This window comes from Rhinatrema bivittatum, chromosome 2 (assembly GCF_901001135.1).
Source record: "Rhinatrema bivittatum chromosome 2, aRhiBiv1.1, whole genome shotgun sequence".
In the NCBI taxonomy this organism is placed as follows: Eukaryota; Metazoa; Chordata; class Amphibia; order Gymnophiona; family Rhinatrematidae; genus Rhinatrema; species Rhinatrema bivittatum.
In genome coordinates, this window is record NC_042616.1 from 670,360,674 (window position 1) to 670,377,444 (window position 16,771).

At 46.2% G+C, this 16,771-nt stretch overlaps 1 protein-coding gene across 9 annotated transcripts in view; it reads right to left on the reverse strand.

The window, feature by feature from the left end:
* Positions 1-6,159, reverse strand: part of STAU2 (staufen double-stranded RNA binding protein 2) — a 559,185-nt gene extending 553,026 nt beyond the window's left edge. For 6 of the 9 annotated variants that reach the window (XM_029591487.1, XM_029591484.1, XM_029591486.1 and 3 more), the window contains exon 1: positions 5,820-5,912. The gene's annotated coding sequence lies outside the window, so the exon portion shown is untranslated. Of the gene's footprint in view, positions 1-5,819; positions 5,913-6,064 lie in introns of those variants that run through there. The other 3 variants (XM_029591479.1, XM_029591480.1, XM_029591481.1) reach the window with 3 other exon arrangements.
* Positions 6,160-16,771: the final 10,612 nt, after the last annotated feature.

Genomic DNA, 16,771 nt, shown 5'->3' on the forward strand with positions numbered 1-16,771 from the left:
CATGCTTATTCACACCTTTAAAGAATTCTAATAAGTTAGTAAGGCACGCCGTCACTTTGCTAAATCCATGCTGTGCTTCCCCATTAAACTATGTTAATCCATATGACCAGTAATTCTGTTCTTAAATATAGCTTCCACCATTTTAGTATTTACATGAGTAACTGAATGTGCTAGGAAATTGTATTACATGTTATATGTTTATTATGTTTTGTATTGTCTTATTGTGGTTGACTTTATCAGTATCTGTTAAATACTCAGTTTGTTTTAACCTGTATCTGCTTAGAACAATCGTTATTGAATGAGGCAGAATATATAGGATTTTAAATAAATAAATCGATCAGATTTCAAGGAGTGGAAAAATGGAAAACATAAGTGCTGGCCAAACTTTGTAGAAGTCAGAGGAAAGATGGTTTTGTAACATTTTATTTTTGTTTTCATGTGTTTATCTGTTTTTCCTCTTGTTTTCTTCCCCTCTCCAAGCAGGGGCAATTGAGGCCTCCCTGCACCACCTTTGTGGGCCAGCACAGCTGCTAGCAACTTAAGACAATCAGACTTTTTTTCTGCCCCTACAATTTTCCAATATCAAGCCCGCTAAAAATGTTTTTCAAACCTGTTGCTCCTGAACCCATGCCGAATCTTGCTGGCCATTCCCATCCCCTCCGTGGGTGCAGCCATCCTAGTAACCTGGCTCTGCACTAGGACAGTGACATCCCCCTCCCCTCCCGGAAAATACTGCAGTCCCTACTAAATTCCGAGCCTGCATTACTAAACATGAAAAGGAACACAGTACCCCAACATTATATTTATATATATATATATAGATATAGATATATATAAAGCAGCATGTCAACCTAGTGACTCAAAAGCAGAAAACTCCAGTCAGCAAGTAAGAATAGCTCTTCTTCGCGTGCACAGAGCTACGCACAAATAACAGAAGTTACTTCCTAACTTGGCTCTTGCAATGTGCTGGGGAAACTGCAAGCTCCAGCCTCCAATGATCCTATTTCACAACCTCATATTGGAACATAACTACCGGCCGAAAGTGTTTGGATGATGAACATGGTAAGCCAAATACCTTAATTAAAAATCTATGGAGAACAATGGACAATCCTTATATCAAGTATACTGTTTAGCAATTTTAAAGCTTACAGAAAACTTTGGATTGGACCAACTGAAATGATGTTCTGATACACGAGCTTTTGAGAACTTGCCAGTACTTTCTGTAAGCTGTGGGAACTCTGAAGAGTCCAGTTTTTCTTGCATCACTACAGCTACTGGAAACTCTGCACTACAGGCTTGGAGTCGAAATCCTCGGGATCTATAACATCTTGGGAGTCTGGTAATCACCCTAAGGTTACACTGCACTCAAACCCATTTGACCAAGTACACAAGTCTAGTGACGAAGGTTACACAGTAATAATAAACGTAGTCTACTGTCTTAGCACAGCTGAAAATCTTTGCACTGCACTGAGTGCAGTCAGTCTTCAATCTTTCTTCCCTTCATTTCACTCCACATACTAAACCCCTGGTGAATGTCAGTGTAAGAGCATGGTTCATTTTATTGGCCAGAATGCAAATGTTTAGCTAAGATCACATGCTAAGCAGGGCAAGTAACTAGCCTCAGACTAGATCCAAGATTTTAAACATTCAGAATTATGCAAACCTAAATTCATCTCACTTCCAACAATGGAAAATAAAATATACATATTTTTATAGCCACATAGTGCATGCTTTAACTAACTTCAAACATTTGCACACATTACAGGATAACCACTAAACAAACAGCCCTCACTTTCATAAGCTATGAGGATTCACCTCTGTGCTCTTAACCTCAACTTCCAACTTCCCACCCTACTTACAAAATACAAATATTTATTTTTATTATTTACACTTGACTGTCCGCTTTCTACAGCAGAACCCCAAAAATGATTAAACATTTAAAATAGAAAAATAAAATCAATAACTCAGTGCATTATATACCCTCACCCCCTCCCTGCATCCAAAACTTTAAAGTTTCACTTCTATCTGGTCTGAAAAAAATATTCACTTCTGTCACTAATACTAAAAAATGAATTACTTTTGTTGTAAGCATCTTTGTTACTACTGCCGATTACCTCCTCTCAACAAAGAGTGCCTCAGAGAGCAGGAGGAGTTCATTCCCCAAATTCAAATGGAGCTAAAAGGCAGGTATCACCAGTAAAATAAAAACAAATAAAACAGTTAATGTTTTGATGGCCTATGAGAAAAGGATTGGCAGCTTCAGGCCAATTCCCACATCACAAAACTCAGCATCACAGTTTGGCACTAACTGGCATCACTGCTAGTTTTAACACAAAGATCAAATACTGCACATGCATGGGAGACTGAATTAACCTTTCATAAGAACATAAGATTTGCTATACTGAATCAGACCAAAAGTCCTTCAAATCCAGTATCCTGTTTTCCACAGTGGCCAATCTAGGTCACAAGTACCTAGCAGGATTCCAAAAGGTCCAATAGATTCCTTGTTGCTTATCCCAGGGATAAGAAGTGTCTTTCCCCAAGTCCACCTTAATAATGGTTTATGGACTTTTCGTCCAGGAACTTGTCCAAACATTTTTTAAACCCAGCTACAGTAACAGCTTTTATCACATCCTCTGGCAACAAATTCCAGAGCTGTGCATTAAGTAAAAAAATATTTTCACCTATTTGTCTTTACTTGAATGACTGTATATAAAATGCTTAAATAAATAAATCACCTAGTAACTTCAGTGAATGTTCCCTAGTCTTTGTACTTTTTGAAAGAGTAAACAACAGATTTGCGTTTACCAGATAACTCCACTCATTATTTTATAGACCTCTCATATCTCCCCTCAGCTATCTCCTCTCCATACTGAAGAGCCCTAGTCTCTTTAGCCTTTTTTCATAGAGGATTCTTTTCATCCCCTTTATCATTTTGGTCACTCTTGTAATTCTGCTACATCTTTCTCAGATGCGGTGACAAGAAATGCGCACACTATTCAAGGTGCAGCAGCACCATAGGGATACAGAAGCATCATGATATTCTCTGTTTTATTCTCCATTCCTTTCCTAATGCTTCCTAGCATTCTATTTGCTTTCTTGGCCACCATTGCACTCTGAGCAGAAGATTTCAACATATCCATGATGCTGCCAAGATCCTTTTCCTGGGTGGCAACTCCCAATGTAGAACCTTGCATCGTGTAGCCATAATGTAGGGTGCTCTTCCCTATCTGCATCACTTTGTATTTGTTCACATTACATATCATCTGCCATTTGGATGCCCAGTCTCCCAAGATCCTCTTTCCATTTCTCACAATCACAACTTTGAATAATTTTGTATTAGCAGCAAATTTGATCACCTAATTTGTTCTTCCCATCTCTAGGTCATTTATAAATATGTTAAAAAACAGTGGTCTCATTATAGATCCCTGGGGCTCTCCACTATTCACCTTTCTCCATTGAGAAAATTGACCATTTAGCCCTGCTCTCTGTTTTCTATCTTTGAACCAGGTCTCAATTCACAACAGAAGACTGTCTCCTATCACCGTAACAGGTGGCCCCTTTCAAAGCAGAGCTGATAAACATTGTCAGGGCAGTGTAGGGGAAACTTGCAACTGCTCTGTGGATTTCTAGTGCTGTCAATCTGGCACTTTTCACAAACACTCATTTTGATGGAAAAATTAACTTTAAAACAGAAAAAAAAGCCAAAAACTATAAAACATAGCCCAAACTTTTGAGTATAATAATATCAAATGTTTAACACAGAATGCTTTAGGTCTCTTTGTGAATGGGATGGGAAACAAACTGATAATGGACAGAGATAAAAGCAGAAATTCTAATTGACTTCTTTGCTTTCATATTTATGGTGAAAAGGTTCCTTAAGACAGATAACCTGAAGCAGAAGGTAGTAAAGCTGAACACTGGGCACAACTCAGAAAAAGGGAAAGAAATTAGTGGACTGTGAAAACGATTAATAAACTGCAAGAAATTTATTCATCCAAGAGCACAACAGGAAATGAGTGAACTAGCTCCACAACTGCTGTAGATTATAACATAAAGACCCATCCAGTCTGCCTAGTTGCCTTCCCATACTAAAACCAACACTAGTTCCCCAATGTCTTTTATATAACCATTCAACCCTACTCCTACCGATGTCCTATACATCTGTCTCAACCATGCCTAAATTCTGTTACAGTGTGAGCCTACTCCACTTTCACTGGTAGGCCATTCCAGCCTTGTCCTTAACTCTCTTGTTGTTCTAGAACCCATACTTAATCCACTGCCAAGGCCCTCTTTCCCCTTCCATACTAAGTTCTGTGACAAACCACTGAAAGCAGCGAGGCTGTTGTCTGAAATATCGGTCCAATACATAATTCTCCTGGGATCAATTAAAAAGATAACCTCAAACTTAATCACACACTGTAATATCAGTAAGTTTGAATTCCCTCACTTTCCTGTGGGTTACTACTGTATTCACAAGAGGTGAAAATTTTTTGACTTCCCTGTTGCAGAGCAGTTTTATATCTAGACTAGCAAAGGTGCTTGTGGTCCCTATGTTCAAAAATAAATCAAAATCAGAACCAGGAGACCTCAGAGCAGGTATTATCAATTTTGTGAAAAATATTGGAAGTTAGTACAAAATGTTTTGCACTCATGGAAGACAGCAAGGAATACCACTGCAATGACTGAACTAAAGTAAGCTGGAAGGTGATATAAAAATGGAGAGGGGGGAACCCTGGGAGTTCTGAATGAAAGCTCATGATGCCAGGTTCCAGTCCTGATTCTGAAGGAAGCCCAAAAGAGGAGGAGGAAACTGCAAAGTACTACTGCAGGTGTTTTCTCATATTTATCTTGGCGAAAAAGGGAAGTATGGATTTTCTAACAGCTTCCAACTTTGACTATTGAACATGACCTCACCCTTATCAAACTGTTATTTTCAATAGGGTAGACCTATGCTCCAACTTTCCTTCACAATTTTCCATGTGCCCAGACAGATGAATGAATGAATGAATGAATGAATGAATGAATGAATGAAACACTGCTTTAACACTTTCAGCACCGGTTGAAATACACTAAGTATATACTGCCTCTCCAAACTAGCCTCAATCCTCTGCTTACAAATAGAGAGTTTAAAATAGCAGAAGGGGATAATTTAGTAAAGTACATTAATACAGAAAACTTGCATTCCCCCAAAACACTTTGCAACTTGCAGCTATCTTTGCTTTACGGCTTACTCACAACATCTATTTACTGTCCTCCTATGTGCAAACTCTCTAGAATAAAAGGGGTGCACTTCTCACCCCCACCCCTCACCGCCACCTATGCTCAAGGCCCTGAGCTCCACAACGACGCCAGCAGGGGGCGGGGCCAAAGGGGAGGAGCTGGCAAATGATTTCTCGCTCCAGCATTTAGCTGCGGCTGCAGAGCCCTCTTCCAAGGTGTCTGCATGCTGGCCTTACTTTTATTTATTTTATATTCTTTTTAGTTCATGTGTCCTTCCCCTGCACTATCGCCTATTACCTGCACATGATGCTTTCTCCCCCCAACTGCGCCCAAACTCCTGTTGCCCACTTTCGCTCCCACGCACTCCTTTAACTTCTCGGGCAGCTGCTGCCCTGCCCGCAGGTGGCGCAAGAATAACAGCCGCGGCTGCTTTGGGGTGGTAGCTCATCATGGCTGACAGCAGCTTTCCTCCAGCGACCCTCCCCCAGCGGCAGCAGCCCTCATTCCCCCTGTCCAGTAACCATCCGCCCGCACTCCTTCTTCCCCTATCCCCAATAACCCGGACGCGGTGACGGGGCGAGGGCCGCCGCCGTTACCTTTCGGCGGGGGGTGGGGGGGTCGGCGCGCGCTATACCTCCGACATCGGCAAACACTAAAGAGAAGTGAGCGGGGCCGGCTCCCAGCGCTCGACTTGTCAACCAGAGCAGCTACCGGCGGCGGACGGGGGGGGATTTGGATCTCGGTTGCCAAAGAACAGGATCTGCGAGGCGGACAGGAAAGCAAGCAAGAAAACCACTGGGCCCTGTGGTCATGTAAAATCACGACGGAGCTTTTGACATGCCTTAGAGGGAAAGTCAACGACCTTGCTCTCACAGCTACCTTTCCTCATCCCCCCGTCTCCCAGCGCCTGCAATGGCCGATTCCGCGGTGTCGGTGGCCTGGCAGGAAGAGCCGGGTTGGAAGGTGCCTCTTGCGCCCTCTGCTGGACGGCCCGTGAGCTGGCGGGGAAGGACTAGCGAGACACAGGCTGAGCGCTCTGCTCCTGCCGTCCCGGAGCCCCTTATCTTGCAGGCAGTTCCGCAGTCGGGCTTGGACACTCGAGTACATTTGCTTCGCAGGAGCTGAAATGGTTGGTGATGTCTAACAAAACAAAGCGCTGGTCGAGCCTCAAACTCTTACTCAGGCTTCCAACAATGCACTGGAGATATGGCAACGCCGGCTTATCTCCTCTTTTTTTCATTCCGTTCTAAGTTGTCCTTTAGTCTGATTCCCTCGCCCTCTGTGCCGTAAGATAAGGAGAGATGGCATAACGCAGGGCGCTACAAAACCACGACTCAACCCAAAGCGCGTATTTATTATTTATTTAACATAGCTTGGACTCTGCTTAACCTTTTAGGTACCAATGTTCCACAAGTGGAACATTTTTTCATATACTTTTAATTTCTTGCAAATTTTTTTATACCATATTTATACCATATTTGGGTCTAGTTAACTAAAATATGTAAAAAGGGGCATCAGGAAATAATTCCTTCAATGAACAGGATCTAAAAGGTTAAAGTAGTGTGACGATAGTAAACAGGACAGGAACATAAAAATAAAGCCCATCAGAAATAATAGTTTAAAAAAATTGGTAGGCTAAACTAACACAACAGAAGACCCACTGAAACACGGGTGCCTTCAAATTTTCTAGAAAACTTTCAGGTCAACGTACTCACACTGCGCTAAAACTGTGCGTCCAAGCTGCCTCCCCCACCCCCACCACTCTCTTTATCAGGTCTATCCTGAAAAGTGCGGCCGCGTTTACCCTGCTCCTAAGCCGCGTTTTACTCACTTTCCGGCCGCGTTATCCCTTCCTGCGATCCCGAATCCACTTTAACCTACTCCTACTGTGTCCTAAAATCCCCGGCCAACCCCTTCCGCACACGGCATGGATATTGCATGCAAACGAGCGAATTAGCTATTCCCTAGCATCCCGTAACCCGCGCCCCGACTATCGCTATCTTTCCCTGCCGTTTTGTCGCGCGTTTAACCTGCTAACTTACCGCCTACCCTGACCCCTGCGGTAGAGGCAGGGGTAAGGGTAGGTGGCAAGCTTTCCCCCAGCCCCCGCTCACCTGCCCCGGCCGCGATCATGGATGCCGGTCTCCGGGCCAGCCCCAGTCCTCTCCCTCCTCCCGAAGCAAAAAAAAGCGAAAAAACCAAAAGCAAAAAGTAAGTCGTTTCACCGCTGTCACTTCTCCCCTCTTCCCGGAGCAGGGCACGAAAAGCAGCCTTGCTCCGGGAGGAGGGGAGAACTGACAGCGGCGAAGCACAAAAAAAAAAGCGAAAAAAACCAAAAGCAAAAAGTAAGTCGCTTCACGGCGAAGCAACTTACTTTTGCATCCCCGATCAGACTTCTCCTGCCTAAACTTACTTTTTTTGCAGCCGTCCGGTCCATCTGAAGAAGGTATCTTCCCCTCCTCAGGGAAGATGGATGCCAGCACGGGGGAAAGCGGCCCCTGTGCATTCAATTGGCTGCTGAAGACGTGACGTCACGACGTTTGGCGTCATGGCATGTGACGTCCCGTCTTGAGCAGCCAATTGAATGCACAGGGGCCGCTTTCCCCCGTGCTGGCATCCATCTTCCCCCGGGAGGCAGGGGAGCCACGAAACCTTCTTCAGATGGCCAGACGGCTGCAAAAAAAGTAAGTCCGATCGGGGATGCAAAAGTAAGTTGCTTCGCCGCTTCTCCCCTCCTCCCGGAGCAGGGCGCGAAAAGCAGCCTTGCTCCGGGAGGAGGGAAGAAGCGAAGCGACTTGGTTTTGGTTTTTCGCTTTTTTTTTTTTTTTTTTTTGCTTCGCCGCTGTCAGGTTCTCCCCTCCTCCCGGAGCAAGGCTGCTTTTCGCGCCCTGCTTCGGGAGGAGGGGAGGGGGGATTGGCAGTCCCGACTTCCTGGTATCTGTCATTTCAAATGACATTTGAAATGACAGATACCAGTGTGGTGTGAAGCGTTAGGCCCGCGCACCCAGGATACTGTATAGGCGCTCTATCCAGTAAAATGGGTTGCGCGGGCCTAAGGCTTCACGGGCCCTTCTTAGCCGTGGTTTACATTTACATAAAATTAGTGTTCAGGATCGAGCGGTAGGTGAGCTGCACACTGCGTGCGGCAACCGCGGGTGCCGCAGGCACTAACGCAGCTCTTCCTACCGCTCGGTACTGGATAGACCTGTATGTTTTTTTAACAGGCGCACAATCACTTCGCCTGGGCACTCAATGCAGTAGGTAAAGGACCGAAAAAGGACGAGCTCAGGATAAATTATGCATCCCTAGCCGGGTTGAAAGGTGCCATAGCATTGGGCACCCACGAGAAGTGGCTGTGTACGGGTTGATCGCGTCAGTTTTCCTAAGCTAGGAACATGGATGCTTGTAAATTGAGTATCCCTAACCTGACCTCCACCAAGACTTTTTTTTTTTTGTCAAGGTGCTTTCTGTGGGTCCGCTGACTTAATATCACCGTATTGTTAGAGGAACCACCGAAAAGCAGTAGTTTCTGCTTTTCTGTAAAGGTTTGGGGCTCCTCAAGACTTAACCCCAGCAGGGTGGCTGATATTTTTAAGGGTAAAAAGGTGGGTGCAAGCACACTTATTTTTTACATAAGGGGGGTAACTAGCTACTAGCCTCTTCAACAGGGCATTTACATGTAATTAGTGCTATTAGCCATGTGCTGCTTTGGACACATTAATCCCCTTATTCTATAAGAAGTTATGGATGCAAGTCAACCTGTGCACTAGCCTGAGGCTGAAGTGCATCGGCCTTTTTGTAATCAGCTATTTCTCTCAGTACTTAAGGCAAACCATTCCATGGACCCACCCCAACTGCAAAGGAGGCTTAGCTTCCAGCAGACCAAGAGGTTGATTTTTAAAAGGGGCACATGCACGTCCATCTGCACATGGGTCCCAGCACATGCACAGGGCCACGCCAATATTTCTTTAACACGCGCGCACGGGAACCACCCCTTAAGGAGCGGACTGGGAGGGAACTTTCCTCTACCTAACTATCCTTCCTCCCCACCCCTAAAACCTACCCTAACTCCCTAATTTATTTTAATACTTACTGTTTTTAGTGCAGAGTTAATCTCCCTACCCCGCCCAGACCACATTCCCCAGCCCACCCCTTTGCCCTCAAGCGCCACTGCTGTGTGTACCAGGGTGAGATACATCTTTAAGCCCAGATTTGAAAAGGGCTATGTGCCTCAATTTCAGAGTTTACACGCGTGGCCTGGACCGTTGTAAAATGTACGTGCAAGGCCAGGCCACTCACATAAACTCCGAAATTGAGGCACATAGCCCTTTTCAAGTCTGGGCTTAAAGATGTATCTCACCCTGGTACACACAGCAGTGTGCACAGGCATATGCTCTTAAAAACGTCTTTTTCCATAGAACAAAATGATTTGCAGAGGGTGTCAAGCAAATTTGCAAGATAGAAGGGATTCAGCTGAGGAGTACTAAGGGGGAGGGGGCAGGGGCAGTCTACCCTGAGTGGCAAGGAAGGTCCTTTGGCAGCGTGAAACAGCAATATGGCAGGGGAAACCCTGCCAGCAAAAGCAAGGACCTGCAGTGTCGGAGGCCAGCGGCGCTGGCTGTATTTCCTGGAGCCAGCATAGCGGCAAAGAAGAGGGCCAGCGATACCAGTGCCAGCCGAAGAAGGGAGAGAGAAATAGTGTGTGAGAGATACAGAGGAAGCATGTATGTATGTGAGAGACAGGGAGCATATTTTGTGGGTGTACCCCTAGTTCCTGAACATACCAGATCAGTCCAGACAAGCGGGTTTTATTCATCCCTACCAGCAGATGGAGGTAGAGAACAAAACTTTGGACACTGCCACATACAAGAGTGCCACCTGCAGTCCCTCAGTATTTCTCTACCTCCAGCAGATGATAGAGGTGCTAACCCTGCAGTACTGACTGACTGGATATTTTAAGGAAAATTGCTCCCCGAGATGACAGGATCCTGCAGAAGGGTCATCCCTCAGGTTGAGCTGGGCGAACAGGGGATTGGATGCCCCTGGCCAGCTTCAGCCCACGAGCCTGGGACCCCTGACAGCCAGTGGTCTGGTTCCCTCGGTGGGCCCAAAGCCCCTCCGCCTGCCTAGGACAGGGAAGTACCCTTACTTTTATTTTTGTGCTTTCCTGTGTCTGGGCCTTTAAATCGTTGTTGTAATAAAAAAAAAAAAAGTCACCGGCAGCTGTCTGCTTTTGCAACAGCAGAAGCATGTGACAGGCTGTGCGACCTAGCAGGCTGAAATTCTCAGCGAGATCCTTGGGTGCAGGCCGGGTGATAAGTGGGCAGATTAGGGGATCATTCGGAGGAGGGTGGTCCCAGTCGGGGCAGATTCACTCCAGTGGGGGCTGGCTGTACTCCCGAATGAGGCGCAGCCTGTTCACCGTGCCAGCGGAAAATTCTTGGGGTAGTGCGCCCTCTTCAGTGTTTGACAGCTGCCGTGTGGTGCGTCCCTCCCCCTCGCACTCCGGGCCGCAGGAAAGCGCAGCAAGCATAGGATTGCCTGTTTGGATTTTTATTTTGCCTTGCTTTATTTCTTGGTGCTTGTTATGACAGACAAGCAGCTCAGTGAGAGCTACAGGGCCTGTGGTAACCTGTCGGTCGGCCTGAATGACCTCCTCCTCTGCACAGAGTGTGCTGGAGGGGGGGTCTGAAAGGCAAGCAAAGCCACGGAGGCATTCGCGGACCGCGGCGGTGGCACTGGGATCACAGGAAGGAATGGCTATGGCCGCAGAAGCGGAGCTGGATAGGGGGGCTTCTCCCTGGGGGTCCCCGTCGCTCCTGTGTCCCATGGTTTGACCTGGGGAAAAAGGTTCAGATGTCTCGGGCCCTGGCAGCCCCAAGCACCCAGGTGGGGAGGGGGGGGCTTTTGCTCAAATTCGTACTTTTATTGCACAAGGCCTTCCTGACTAGGCAGGCAGGTAAGTGCGGTGTCACAGAAGGCCCGACAGGTTCGGCAAAGCAGGGGAATGTCCCCCATAAAGGTTCAGCGGGCCCGCAAACTCTGCCTCCCGCGGGACGGCTAGCGCAATTGGACTGAGACTCTGAAGATTCGGACGAGTCTAAGCAGGAGGATGATGTCTCCTCTGAGCCCGATCAGAATGGGGACCCGATTGGGGGTCCTCCTCTGGACCCAGGGGACTCTCAAACTGAACAGGGGACCTTGGAGGGTCCGGAGGCTGAAGCAAATGATCCGCGGGTGATCCGGCTTTTCAAGAGAGGAGCTTAGTTCGCTTATACCTCAGGTGTTGGAGGAGCTGGGGATTAAGCTCATGCTGGAGGATTCAGATGCTGAAGGGGTTAATCTGGTTCTGGATGGCCTACGGCGACCCCCCCCAGCACTTTCCCAATTCCGAAGAAAATCCAGAAATTGATCAACAGAGAGTGGGATTCCCCCGACTCGGGTCTGTGAGTTGGCAGAGCGATGGCCACGCTTTATCCGCTTCTGCAGGACCATCTGGACGTTTTCAAGGTCCCAAAGATGGATGCAGCAGTTTCAGCAGTCACTAAGAAGACCACTATTCCGGTGGCTGGAGCTTCCGCTCTGAAGGATGTTCAGGATTGGAAGTTGGAAGTGCATCTCAAGCAAGCTTTTGAGGTCTTGGGGCTCAGCCTGCAGGCAGCGGTATGTGCAAGTCTGATGCAGCAGGCCTATTTATGTCGCTCCTGGAATCTCTAGGCTGGGATATCAATGTGCAGAAGATCCATCTGGTCCACTCCCGTTCCCTCGAATACTTGGGAGCCCGTTTGACACCCAGCAGAGCAGAGTGTTTCTTACAGACGACAGGGTAAACAAAATTCAGGGGCAGATATCGCATCTGCTTTGTCTACAGGTGCCAAAGGTCTAGGATTACTTACAGGTCCTGGGCTCGATGGCGTCCTCATTGGAACTGGTGCCTTGGGCATTTGCCCATTTGAGGCCTCTGCAGAGAGCCTTGTTGTCCCGTTGGAATCCTCTGTCGCAACAATATTTCCTGCCCCTGGCTCTGATGGAGTCGGCCAGGGCCAGTCTGGCTTGGTGGATGACACAGAACAGTCTGGAGAAGGGGATGCCTCTCAAGGTCCTGGAGTGGGTGGTGGGCACCACAGATGCAAGTCTTCAGGGCTGGGGGACAGTTTGTCTGAGCAGGTCTGCTCGGGGCCTTTGGTCGATGTCGGAACAGACATGGTCCATCAATCGCCTGGCAACAAGAGCGGTGCACTGAGCTCTGGAGCAGTTTCTACCCTTGGTCCATGATCGGATGGTGCAAGTTTTCTTGGACAATTCAACCATAGTGGCTTACGTCGACCGCCAGGGGGGAACCAAGAGTCCCACGGTAGCGCAGGAGGCTCAGCTGCTGTTCGAATGGGCAGAGCTTCATCTTGAAGGAATTGACAACATTCAGGCAGATTACCTCAGCCGGCAGCAGTTGGATCCGGGGGAGTGGGAATTCTCAGAGGGCCTGGGAGCTTCTCTGTGAATGGTGGGGAACCCCGCAGTTCGATCTCATGGCAACAAGTCTCAATACCAAGACGCAAAGATACTTCAGCCGCCAGAGGGAGTCCGGGGCAGTGGGGCTCGATGCTCTCGTATGTCCATGGCTGACCGGAGTCCCTCTGTACATCTTTCCTCCGAGGCCGCTGATAGCAAAGGTACTCAGGTGTGTAGAGGGCCACATGGGGTCAATGATTCTGGTGGCTCCGGAATGGCATTTCCGTACGTGGTTCGCGGATCTGGTGCGGCTGGCAGTGGATGGACCGCTACGCCTGACCCATTTATCGGATAGCCTGCATCAGGGTCCTATACTTTCCGATCAGGAGGATCGCTTTTGTCTCGTGGCTTGGCTTTTGAGAGGAGGCGATTGCGCGAGAGGGGGTATTCGGAAACAGTAATTACCATGCTGCGCCAAACGAGATGCCCTGCTACCTCTTTAGCCTATTCCAGGGTACGGAAGGTGTTTGAAACCTGGTGTGGACAACAGGGATTGGACCCTCTTCAGGTGTCGGTGTCCCATATTTTGTCTTTTTTGCAGGTGGGTTTATCCAAAGGATTAGCCCATAGTGCCCTTCGGGACCAGGTTTCCGTTTTGGGTTGTCTCAGAGGGAGAGTCCAGGGGAAGGCCTTGGCATCCCATCTGGATGTGGTGTGTTTTCTACGAGGAGTCAAACATCTCTGTCCACATTTGCGTCGCATTTGTCCGGAATGGAATCTTAATCTCGTGCTACGGGTCACTTGCGAGGGGCCATTCGAGCCTCTGAATCGGGTATCTTTGAAGATCCTGACTCTGAAGACAGTCTTTTTGGTAGCTATCTATTCGGCTAGAAGGGTTTCGGAATTGCAGGCGCTTTCGTGCCGTGATCCATTTCTCCGGATATCGTCTGATACGCTGTCCTTGCGTATGGTACCTTCATTTCTTCCTAAGGTGGTGTCGGTTTTTCATGTAAACCAAGCAGTGGAGTTGCCCAGGTTTCCGGATTGGGCTCAGGATCCCTCGATGGGAATGAGAACTTCACCTTTTGTATGTGAGATGGATGGTATTATGCTACTTGAAAGTCACTAACGCTTTTCGTCGTTCAGATCATTTGTTCATCCTGTTCGGGAGAGCAAAAAAGGGGGAAAAGGCATCTAAGGCTTCTTTGTCTCATTGGTTGAAAGACTATCTCTGCAGCTTATGTATCAAAAGGAAGAGCAGTTCCAGTGGGTTTAGAGTACATTCGACTAGCTCAGGCACCGTCCTGGGCTGAGTGTCAGCTGGTGTCTCCCCAAGAGATCTGTAGAGCCGTGGTGTGGTCTTCATTGCACACTTTTACCAAGCATTACCGTTTGGATGTGAGGGCCCCAGAGGAGGCCCCCTTTTGGAGAGAGTGTTCTTCGAGCCGGTCTTTCAGGTTCCCGCCCAGTATAAGAGGGCTTTGGTACATCCCGCTTGTCTGGACTGATCTGGGTATGTTCTGGAAAGGAAAATTGGTTCTTACCTGCTAATTGTCGTTCCTGTAATACCACAGATCAGTCCAGAGGCCCACCCTGAGGACCTCTGCCGAAAGATTGCTTAGTCTACTGCTGTATTTATTTGCAAAGCAGATTTGCCATTTTTTGGCTTCAATTTCTAGGATTTAGCGTTTTCTGCTAAGTTGGTCAGGGGTATCCATATTGGGAGCCTCGTTCGCTCTTTATTTTTCTTCTCTTGGCTTGGGTATCGATAAATACTGAGGGACTGCAGGTGGCACTCTCGTATATGTGGCAGTGCCCAAAGTTTTGTTCTCTACCTCCATTTGCTGGTAGGGATGAATAAAAGCCGCTTGTCTGGACTGATCTGTGGTATTACAGGAACGAAAATTAGCAGGTAAGAACCAATTTTCCTTTCATGAAAATCGCAGGTGACAGGTATTGAAATATTTTATCCGTGTTTAGGAAATTTTTAAAAATTTGTACAGGAGCTTCATCTAATTTAATATTATTCTATTCATCAGCTGTTTTGAAGTGTATATTTTTTAGTATGGTTTTACTATTCTGATTTGTAATTCTTGATTGTATTATTTTGAGGAAAGTGATTTTCTGCTTTTCCCTTGTTGCACTTGTGATAATAAAATTTATTGTAGACATCTGTTTAGTGGAAATTTACCAGGAAGACTCCAGGAGGCAATACTCGATCTTGAAACTGTCTCTGAAACTGTCTCACACTTAGATAACAGAAGACACATGTATCTTTGTATTTTTAGGCAACACAATGAAGAGTTATAAAATCAAGGTTAGAGTTCTCAGGATGTTTAGAAATGTCAGCAAATGTTTTTCACCTTGTGATCTTAAATCAAAAGAGGGTTGTACTAATCTCCTGGGAAAAAAGTGTATTTAAGTACAGTCAGTTGGATATCTAATTAAGTCAGTCTCTCAAACATAGGAGCTGACTTCCTTATGCACATAAGATATAAAGGCTTTTGATCATGAGAAATACACTCTCTTTTGTCCTGTCCTTTGGTAAACTTTTTTCATTACACACTCCATAAAGAATCTAGCTTATGATTTCCAGTTCAGTTTTTTTCTGCATGTGTAAGTGTGAGAGAGAGAGGAAGTGTGTGTGTGTGTGTGTTAGCATGTGAGAGAAACACAGAGGAATGGTGAATAAAACAGAAAATGTCATAATGGCTCTATCGCTCCATGGTGAGACCGCACCTTGAATACTGTGTACAATTCTGGTTGCTGCATCTCAAAAAAGATATAATTGCGATGGAGAAGGTACAGAGAAGGGCGACCAAAATGTTAAAGGGAATGGAACAGCTCCGCTATGAGGAAAAACTAGAGCGGTTAGGATTTTTCAGCTTGGAGAAGAGACGGCTGAGGGGGGATATGATAGAGGTGTTTAAAATCATGAGAGGTCTAGAATGGGTAGATGTGAATCGGTTATTTACTCTTTCGGATAGTAGAAAGACTAGGGGGCACTCCATGAAGTTAGCATGTGGCACATTTAAAACTAATCGGAGAAAGTTCTTCTTCACTCAATGTAAAATTAAACTCTGGAATTTGTTGCCAGAAGATGTGGTTAGTGCAGTTAGTATAGCTGTGTTTAAAAAAGGATTGGATAAGTTCTTGGAGGAGAAGTCCATTACCTGCCATTAATTAAGTTGACTTAGAAATAGCACTGCTATTACTAGCAACAGTAACATGGAATAGACTTAGTTTTGGGGTACTTGCCAGGTTCTTATGGCCTGGATTGGCCACTGTTGGAAACAGGATGCTGGGCTTGATGGACCCTTGGTCTGACCCAGTATGGCATGTTCTTAAGTGTGTGAGAGAGAGAGAGGGAAGCACGTGTGTGTTAGCATGTGAGAGAGGTACAGAGAGAGAGAGTGTGTGCGCGTGTGTGTGTGTCTCACATAAACACATGCTCCCTCTGTCTCTCACCAAGCATGTATGTGTGAGTATGAGAGAGAGGGAGCATATTGTGTGTGTGTGTGTGTGTGTGTGTGTGTGTGTGCCCCCAGTCTACAACAATCTTAGGATGACATATGTAGAGTGGGATATTTTTAAAATCCTTATTAGTTTTAATAGGTGGGTGTTATTTGATGGCTGCAGTTTTGAAATATTTTATCAATGTTCTTTAGTATTATCTTAATTTTAAAGACACTGTGCTGCAGGTAGTCAATGGAATTGTTTCAGAACAGACATAATATTCACTTACAGGTCATGAAATAAAAACATGCAGCACTAGTCCCGGTGTGTAACTAAAGCACAGAAAGATCCCAAATTACCCCTGTCAACTAATGAGCAGGTTGCTAATACAATCAAAAATTCTGTATGCAAATGCTAGAAGTCTAAAAAAAATAAGATGGGAGAATTAGTGCATAGCACTGGATGAAGAGGTAGATATAAACAGCATCTCAGACCCATGGTGGAAGGAGGATAACCAATGAGACACTGTGATATCAGGACACATAGTAGATATGATAGGATGGATCAAATTGATGAAGCAGTGGCATTGTATGTTTGACTCAATGCTCTCTAACAGGATAAAAGTTCTACTGGAAACAGAATG